Genomic DNA, 10,858 nt, shown 5'->3' on the forward strand with positions numbered 1-10,858 from the left:
TTTGACAAAAGCGACCACCGTCAAATCCCCCACTTCGACGTAAGCAACCATGAGCCGACGCTACTAGAATACAAACTCGAATTGACATCGATACAGAGATGATAAGACAATTTCTGTGTTAGAATATTTTTACCTTAATTTTAAAGGACGATTTTATTTTGCTCTTACAAAAGTTTAGTTTATTCGAAGTAAATTATTACTATTAATTACACATTAAAAAAAGGACTAAAATCTAAAATAATACTCAGACTCAAATCATTTATTGCATTCATGTGTAGGTTTAGGCACATAGATATTTCTCATACTTAGTGGAATTAAAACTTAGTAAATATATGTATGAAAAAAAACCTATATTGTTCTTTTACCTACTCACATTTGTCTACGTTTTTACACAACTTTTTGGTATGGAAATAATTATTATTCAATAGATTAAAAAAACATGAGAACATTACAATCTTTCAACTTTCTTTTAACATTACAATGACATAAAATAAATACTGGCAGAATACAATAAAATGCGGTACCAATACTGTTTCCTAATTAAATAAATTTCCTCACTGAGAACACACTCGCATATCACTTCATAACAGCTGGTCGAACTCATAAACATAACAGTTATTAGTATACACATTGAATTCCCAGTCATATTCATAATTATCGACATTAACGAAATTATTATTTACCTCTACAGAGGAATTTATTTCATTATATACTAATTGAATATTGTATGCACGTAAAATTACATTGCACGCCATATAGACACATTAAAATATATTACTAGATGCTGTAAATACCTATTATAAACAAACAAAGCAACTATAGTCATTAAAATAATGATAATAGTCAATTTGTGAATAGAACAAAATATACTGTTGTGGGGAGTATGGAAAATTTAATTAAGTCATGAAAAGTATGAGAACAAACCTCTTTTTAAAAAGTTTGCGACAAACGTTAAAACGCTCTTCTAACAGGATGAGTTTACAAGTACACTAAGTATCACAGTTATTTGATACCCATACACATCAGGTGTTGCCGATCCCACAAATTGTTGCTCTTTACAAAAATGGACACAGTAAGTTGCAGCCACTCATCTGAACACTGTTCTAACTACACAGCTTAATAAAAATTAGTATTGTTTATTTCTGTCAATTGCAATAATTTTCCTATCTAAATATAAGAAAAAACATCACACAAAACAAACAAAACACCAACAACTTTGTTCTTAAAAAAAAAGAACAAGAAAATTTAACAACAGGAAATTGCTTCAGATAAAAAGAGCAAAATCAAAATGTCAGCAAGCAAACCATGCAAGATAATCACCGGACAGGCTATAGAATCGAGCCTTCAATCCTATTGTTCTAACGTCCCCTTAAAAAATCGATTCCAATTGAAAACGTGACTACTGAACACGAATTCGAGTCGACTGCCCTTAGTGAACTCGGGATCAATGAAAAACGTCGCCCGGGGAAATCTAATCGAGTTTGTCGATTATTTCCGACCCACGACGGAATCGGGGTGTCTCCGGGATTTTTATCATATCGCGGTCGCTGATACCCTGCCTAATTTTTTGATACTAATAACCTAACATGCTTGTTATTCCCCAAAGGATAAGTGGTACGTTTTTGGTGAGAGGACCTCCCGATAATGATGGTATACCATTTAATTGGTCAGCAACGCGTTAGTGATAAATAAATGGCTGTGACATACGGACGGACAGACAGACAGACATGACGAATCTATAAGGGACCTTGGATAGTATTCATTAATTTAAAATATTATTTATGTTACATCATAATATAACTAAGTAAGCTTCAATTGAGGTGCTAAAGATCATTCAATGACGTTACATCAATTTTAAATTATGTAAGATTGTGAACATGTATGTGGTTTTCATATTTTGTCTGTTTCTTTTTGTTATTTCAAATGTTCTTTTACATTTTAGTTGTAAGTACAGTTATTTCGTATGCCGGAGCTAACGGCTAACCCGCTAGTGAACTAGTACTTTACGCAATGACTTTGTACACCTTTTTATACCTATGTTCTATAAATAAACATTTTGATTTGATTTGATTAAAAAAAATCTTGCTCCAAAAACCAGGGAATTCGACGGAGAGGAACACAAATAATTTATTAAAACTAAGCGTTACGTAACTAGTTCCGAAACTGCTGTTTATCGTTTTGTAAATAACTAAAAACCTTTCCTAGAACTAAAAGTTGGGAACTAACCTTCAGAGTTTGTTCAGAAACTATGATTAAACCGAAGTCGTATTAAAGGTGTATTTTTTATTTAAAACCGTGTCTTTTTAAACCTTATGTTTATGTTATAAGTTTTTTAAAATTGTAGTGAATTTGACATTCAAAAGTGCCTTCAGTCTATTTGAAATAAATAATTTTGACTTTGACTTTGTAGTTGAACAACTTTTTGAGAGTTTCATTTTCATTTCTAAACCTCAAAAATTGTGTGAAAAATACAATTCTGCAAAGATAGTCTGATAGATAGATCTGATATTTAAAAACTTGTCTTGTAGAATTTTTTTTTTTTTTTAAAAACGTTGCCCCACACTAGGATTTTCTCCTGTGTCGTGGGTGCGTTTACAAACATACAAGTTCACGTACACATGACACCTAGACCCGAAACAACAATTTGTGGATCACACAAAGAGTTGCTCCGTGCGGGAATCGAACCCGCTACCCGTTGCGCGGCAGCCAGTTGCCCAGCCACCGCACCAACCGTGCAGTCAAAGTCAAAATCACGGTTTACTCACATAAATTAATAGAGAAAAGCTCTACTAGTTTCGAGTCACAGAGGGTCTTTTGATCATGAGCAGCGTGCGCAGACGCGGCGACGTCGCGCGGCCTGTACAGTACAGCACTGGTTATAGCCTACACTATGTGTACACCTTTTTTGAGGGGGGAATATCATCCAATGAGTTCTCCCGCCTTGGGCGAGGCGAGAGGGAGTGTCAGACTCTTACTGACTAAAAACCACCCCGTTCCTTCTCCTACTTTTCGAGCCGGAGCCCCGGTAAACCCGCTAGGTAGTCCGCACGGTGCAAAAAAAGCACGATAGTATGATATAATATGACAAAGTATGTCATACAAGTATTTATAGGTACCAGGATACAAAGGTTGGTTGAATGAAATGATAAGCTATTGTTTTACTATGACAATACTACACACTACACGTCAATCTTTCAGCGTAGTGTCAGTTGACTGCTGCGCTTCATTCATGACGTCACCCGTCGGTAACAATGGTAGCATTAAAATACTAGTACTACTAGTAGGAGTAAACTGATTCAATTGGTCGTTTAATAAAATGTTTCTTTAAATTCTACATTTTTATATAGTTCGAATAAATACATAGATAAGTACTTAAGCGAGAGTGCAAGAAGCCAATGTTTAAATTTTGTACGTTACGTAGTTAGTACGATATATTCCACGTTATAAAGAGCTTTGTTTGTTTTACGAATCCAAATCGGACCTTGGAGTGTCCAGTCCACTTAGCGTACATTTTCATTGTTTATCATTAAAACTATTGATGAAACAACAACTCCCATAGTATATTATACTACAAAGTATCATATAATACAAAAGAGTTTAAACAACTCTTCCCCAAAAATCAATCAACAAGTCCTATTCATCTTAAAAACAAACTAAATCCAGAACCTTTCAATCCGACTAAACGGACAACATTCAACTGAAATGCCGCAGCTAACTAAACTGAAAAAAAAAGATACAAAATGAAATCGACAGGAAAGATTACAGGGTAAGGCTGATGAATGAAGACTGTAGTTTACAAAGGCTGGCTATATATAGGCTAACGCCAACCCTCGGGGCAGAGGGCCTCACAAAGATAGATAAACAATGTGTTTTCATACTAACGAAGTTGTACCAGTATGTTGACTCATCACCTAAAAGCTAAAGAGCTTCGTTTCTGATGACGACACGATCACGATTCGGTAGCGACGTAAATGGTGTTAAACAGCTATCAAGATCAGTTTTGAACAAAAAAATTAGACTTTGATTCTAGGTAGATGTTGTTCAAAAAATTACATCGTCGGCCAATCTAAAAGTCCTATGTTTAAAAACAAAGCATTTACGTAAATGTGTAGCTCGTTCCAAAGTGTAGTTTCGAATGGAGAGGAACGGTCAAAAAACTCCATAGTTACTCTGATAGTTTTTAGTTCAATTCGGGTAATGCGTCTTCTATCTGTGAATTTTATGATGATAATGATTAATGTCATTGGATCACCAAATGTTGTATGTAATGTACCTTTGTATATTTTTATTCAATCATTTGTTATATCGACAAAGATAAATATATCTTACTAGCTTTTGCCCGCGACTTCGTCCGCGTGGTTGGTGGTCAAAATTAAAACGCCTTCTACCCTTTTTATTCGCTATAGGTAAGCCTATGTTCTTTCGTTCCCCATTAAGTGTCTAAATACAAAGTTTCGCTGTTACAACTTTAAAAATGACGAATTTCCATATGATCATTCATCCCCTATTTTTACCCACTCTCCCCTATGTTACAGTTTTAAAAATGGCGAATTTCCATATGACCATTCATCCCCTATTTACCCACTCTCCTATTTTTTTGCAATAAAAAGTAGTCTATGTTGTTTATTCTATCTCTGTACCAAATTTCATCAAAATGTTCGGTTTACTGGTTTAGGCGTAACGGCGTAAGCGTAACAGACAGACAGACAGAGTTACTTTCGCATTTATAATATTAAATATGGGCCTCGCGGGTACCTTACTCATAGATCTAAACACCCCTCTCCCGCACGCGCACCCCTGGCCTTGGCGACGTCCACTTCGCAACGGGCCGTGCAGCAGAAATCGTAATATTTTAATTTGACCACAACTTCAAAACCAAACGTCCAATTTTAATCATTCAAAGACCAAATATTATCAACATAAACTGTACTTATTGATGAAATAATTTATTTTGATAAGGATTAATAGCATGAGTAAAATAAACGCGTTTAAATGTAGTCCAAAAAAATCAAGATTTTTAAATAAAAATGTGGTTGTTGTGCCTCACTCGACATAGATAGGTATAGTGTGTCGCGGACTTTTTTGTAGATATTTATAAGATCTACAATTAACTTTAACATTTTATGGTTCTATCTTTTGTAGTTTAGGCAGCGTACGCAAAATAAGTAACTTCTTTGGTTGTTTTTTTTTCAGTTTGTGTCCGAAAAATTCAAATATCTCACGGAACCCTATTTTTTTCCAAAATAAAATATAGCCTATGTTACTCGTGGATAATGTAGCTTTCGAATGGTGAAAGAATTTTTAAAATTGGTCCAGTAGTTTTTGAGCCTATTCGTTACAACCAAACAAACAAACAAACAAACAAAGTTTTCCTCTTTATAATATTAGTGTAGAAGTGTAGATTAGTGTAGATTATATATCTTATTTATAATCTTATCATTTCAATTATAACTTGAATTAAATAAAAAAAAATCTTCGATTTTTCAACAAATGAAAATGATTGGTATTTATAAAGAAATAAATATCATGTTTCAGTGACGCATAAGTTTTCTCTCTATAATATTAGTTGCACAGACGGACGGACGTATGTGTGCATATCGTTAACGTAGGAGTCCTGTTCTCCTGCGCCCGATGTCAAAGAAACACAGGAAAAGGAATTCCAGCAAAACTTGGAATCAATTTATTTCTTTGATAAAAATATTTCATCTTTCTTTTAAGCTTGTTACGCAGAATGAACATTTTTAATATCCCCCCCCCTCCATCGTCCACCCAAATACATCCAACAGAAATATTAAACATTCTACCGATATACTTCACAAACGTTTTGTTAAAGAATTTACGCAAAGATATAATATTAAAATTCTACAAACAGGGAATCTTAATTTTTGACGGAAAGAAATATATTACGAGAGATGGAAAAAAAATGTTGGAAACATCTTCAATAACTCATTGCAAAGGAAGAATGGCGATTAAATACCGTAACGTAATAATGGAGACAAATCCAGTTCGAAAAATGTATAACATCAAAGGAATTCAAGGAAATGCTTCACAAAAATAAACGCTCGTGTGGATGAATTAAATAATACAATACCCTTAGTACGAGTTTGCTTTACGTTTAACGAAAACGAAACGAGAGCGCATTCGACGCTCTTATTGGCCGACACGAATGGACCAACCAATGAGAGCGACCGAACGCGCTCTCATTTCGATCTCGTTAAACGTAAAACAAACTCGTACTAAGCCCTCTGACGCGTCTGTACAACATTCTTAAGGTACTACAACTAATTTTTCATCTTGAGTTTGAATGAAAATATCATAAGATCAAAGACTTCGGGTCGCTTTTTATTACACTGAATTAGGACGTAGCAAATCATCTCAGATTTTTTGTCTAAACTAGCTTTTGTTCATGGTTTAATTTGTATTGCTGTTTATTAGTGACGACTTTATTGATCCATCAACGTTTCGTAGACGATATAGTTTCACTACACATGCAAAAAAATGCTAACAGTATTTTTTATTCTTAGCCTTCATACGGTCCTCGGGTCATTTTTGACCCATTTGAGGATAAAAACAAAGTTTTCTTTTTAAGTATTTTGTTGTGGCAGTTGATATGGCATGACTTTGTTCAAAGTAGTAAGCTCAATGTAAATGTTTGACAGTTTTTTTTAAATATATTATATTTATCAATTTATAGATTTTTTTACTCTAATGGCCTTCGGGTCACATTTGACCCGTAAGTATAGAATGATTGTGTTTGGTTAGTTTTAGGTATCGGGTTACCCACTATTCATTTTATAATACTTGCATTGTTCTACCCACATAACACTGTAGTTATTGAACAAACATTGAACGACTAGAACGTCAGTGCTTCAAAATCAAGTAATCGTAAAAATCAATGAATTCGTATTTGAAAATGCAAGACAGTAAAATTGACAATATTTTGAATCAGGTGTCGGACGAAGAAGAATCGTGTTCGGAGTTTGAAGATCATGTGGAGAATGCTGATTCATCTGACAGTAGTTCTAGTGAGAGTGAAAGTGCAGTTGTTCCTGCTGAAGGATTGTTTTCAAAGAATGGTCAAATAATTTATTCTGAAACCCCGTTTGGGAGCAGTTGCGCAAGAACTTCAAGGGAAAATATTATCAATATGATGCCTGGATTGACGCGTTATTCTTCGTCGAGAATGAAGAGATTTCAAGTTTTGAGTTATTTTTTCCACCTCCACTGATACACATGATTTTGAATTACACGAATATTGAGGGTAGACGTGTATTTGATAAATAATGGACTGATATTGATAGATCTGAATTATTTGCGTTTATTTGGTTTACTTTTGTTAGCGGGTGTGTTTCGATCAAATAATGAAAGCACTGAAAGTTTGTGGGATTCTAAAAAAGGCAGACCCATATTTGCAGCGACCATGTCCCTCAAGACATTCAAAAAAATATCAAGAGTTATAAGATTTGATTCGCGAGCTATGGAATAAGTGGGTACCGAAACTTTATAATCCTTCCCCAAATGTGACTGTAGATGAACAGTTAGTTGCAATCAGAGGAAGATGCCCGTTTCGGCAATATATGCCGTCAAAACCTGCAAAGTATGGCATAAAGTTTTGGGTTCTATGCGATTCTGCAACAAGTTATGCTTGGAATATTCAACCCTATACAGGCAAACAAACCGGAAGTGTTCCTGAAAAAAATCAAGGTTTGCGTGTGGTTCTTGATTTGTCTGTGGGGCTAAAGGGCCATAATCTTACAACAGATAACTTTTTCACTTCATATCAACTGGGACAGAAATTGCTGGAAAAACAAATTACACTAATAGTGTGCCTTACATGCAGAAAGTTTATATGTAAGCAGCATTCGAATAAAATTACTTTGTGTACTCGATGTAATAATTGTTTTTTTTTTCATTTTGAATATATACTATTACTATTATATTTAGTTATTAAAGCGTAATTAAGTACTATGCACGTTACAATTATAAGTGTTTGCTGTTCAAAATATAATTAAATAAAATAAAAAATATAGTGACTAACTGTTGTTTCCATTGTCTATTATTAAAATGTATTTCATTATAAACCTATTTACAAGCAACTGCGTAATTATTTCCCATAAATGTAGATAATATACTGTACGGGTCAAATTAGACCCGAGGTCCGTTGACGTTAGTCGTTTTGAAGACCGTATGAAGGTTAGACAAGGGTATACGTCTCATTATTTCTGTTAATATGTTAAATACAGCTTTGATTTCATAAATCTACGTAATCATAAAATCTACATTCATTTATCTCAGATAGTAAAACGATAGACAAGTAATTTTATTCTCAGTATTAAAATCTAGATAATGTTTGGTTTGAAACTAAAAACTTACAAAAACACTGGCCATTTAAACGTTATATAAATTACGTTTCTTTTAAAAAAATAAACTTAGTTTTTTACTGTTTCCATGCCAATATTACAATGGTGCTCAATTTATATTCTATCTACGTAATGTATAACAATTCTCGAATCATTAGAATTTAAGTATCATCCACTTATTTCCCATAAATATTTTTCAGTAACAGAGAACGAGCCTATTGAGTTACATTCATAGATGAGAAAATCCGTCAAAGTCAAATCATTTATTCAATAAAGCATAGTCTATTAGTCAGTCTGTCCGTCAGCGAAAAAAGGTGCTAGCTAGGCTCCGTTTATTTACACTTCTTTGTCCCAGTAATCGAAGAGCGCCACCTCGAACTAACCTTATATTATACACAAGTATAATAGTATAGTATTAGTATAAACTAATTATTAACCATTAATCACATCACATTACATCACAACAGCCTATACTCGTAAGTGATCATTGCTGACCAAAGGCCTTTTCGCACACGGAGAAGATTTGAGCATTAATCACTACGCTTACTCAATGCGTTTTGGCGATTTCACCCGCACTCTAATGCATGAGAAGCGGTCTTAAACCTCCGGGCCAGTTATAAATACTATTAATACTTTATATAAATTAACGACGTACGATAATATGACTATTTGTCTAAACTACACACATTTTCAATAAAGTATTCCAATCGTCCCAAATAAATTACTGCAATAAAACAAAATCGTGCTCTATAAAAAGCTTAATACATTCGTTTCGACGAAGGTTAGGAAGGGGTAAAATGTCTGACATTTGACTCAAACAAAAGTGAACTTGGAAACATTTACTTACACAAGTGTCCGAGAGACAATGTCATGTAAAGAAGAGGTGGATGGATAGAGTACTTACCTGTAATTTTGTTATACACCCACCGTATAATTATACCCACAATAAATGTATAATACACCCACACACGATCAACCATTTCTTAATTCGAACAAATCATAATTCGACTTTTCTTTGAACAGCCTATATTTTAGTGTCTGTGACAGTAACCTACGTCTCTTTATATTGCGTGAGACTTATTCACCTACACAGTTTGCGATTATTGAAAATAGAAAATTAAGTGTGGGAGAGCCATGCTTCGTGCTGAACTTAATTTTGGCTGGCTCGACCGGAGTAAGATCACGGCCTTACAGAAAACTGACGCGAAACAACGCTTGCGTTGTGTTTCGTTGTGTGAGTGAGGTTACCGGAGGCTCAATATTCCCAATCTTCCTAATCCCCGATTCCCCAAAAACCCTTAAATTCCTACCCGTTAACGCACTTGTTACGCCTCTGGTTTTTCGGATGTCCATGAGCGGCGGCGATTGCTAAATGCCTATCAGGTAAGTCCGGTAACTACTTGTTACGCCTCTGGCAGAAATACCAGATAGCAGCTTATACCATAATAAATGTATTGTAATGTTTATTCTAGAAAAATAAATAAATGTATAATATCAAAAAGACAAGACAAAGACCGGACATAAGATGACATCACTACAGCTATTTATCTATTTAATTTCCAACGCCATAAATTACAAAGTAAAGTTATGGAATGTCAATGACACCATGAGAAGGAGATCATCAATCATTTGGCCGTGGCTGCGGATCGATTCTTCCATGTCAACCAGGACACGCTCCGTCAGTCACACCGTACAGATTTTGTGAATCATATCATTTATCACTCTGTCAATTATTGAGATTTTGTGGTACATTCCACTGTGTAAGTGAAGAACAATCAATTATAGAGATATCTAATAGCGGTTGATTGAGTGAACACGGCTTGAGCTGAAGGAGTCGAGTGCCAAGTTGGTCAATTGGTTAAACGATTGAAGATGAGAAGAACTTGACCGAAGTAGAGATAGACACAATCTTTATTCCTGATTCAGCCAAACAAAATTATCGTTAAACTGTAAGAAAACTACAAGAACTAACCAAGATAGGATTCCTAGAACCTTCTGAATGAGCAAGAACAGCGTTAATAGATAGGGTACAAGTTAATAACAAGTTTATAAGGGCTCCGTCAGCTGGCTTGTCACCGCTAGTCCGGGGCCGGCCCTTCGCACGTCCCATTACATTCCCAACCCTAATGAGATTATTTTATGATGGTATTATGGCAGATGTATTACCCCTAAATGGATTTCCTTCGTCATACACGGAATATGTTGTTGGAGCTTAGCGAATAATTATATTATCGTTTTGGCGATAAGCCAATTTGCGGGTCTGTATGTCATAATTACTGTTATTAAATATTTGTTTAGTTTCGCCTCTGGTTTCGCTGGTTTGAGGAAAAAGTTAGTTTGGTTATGAGCTTCGTGTGTGGACGATTAGAACATTATTTGGCATACTATTTTTATGCGAGCTATTTCTTAGATTTAGACATATCGATGAACATAATCGATAGGTCTCACTTCAAGTTACCCTAACCAAAAGTATAGTAACGACATCAAAAGCTAAGTCA

Source organism: Spodoptera frugiperda, chromosome 26 (genome assembly GCF_023101765.2).
Source record: "Spodoptera frugiperda isolate SF20-4 chromosome 26, AGI-APGP_CSIRO_Sfru_2.0, whole genome shotgun sequence".
NCBI lineage: Eukaryota > Metazoa > Arthropoda > Insecta > Lepidoptera > Noctuidae > Spodoptera > Spodoptera frugiperda.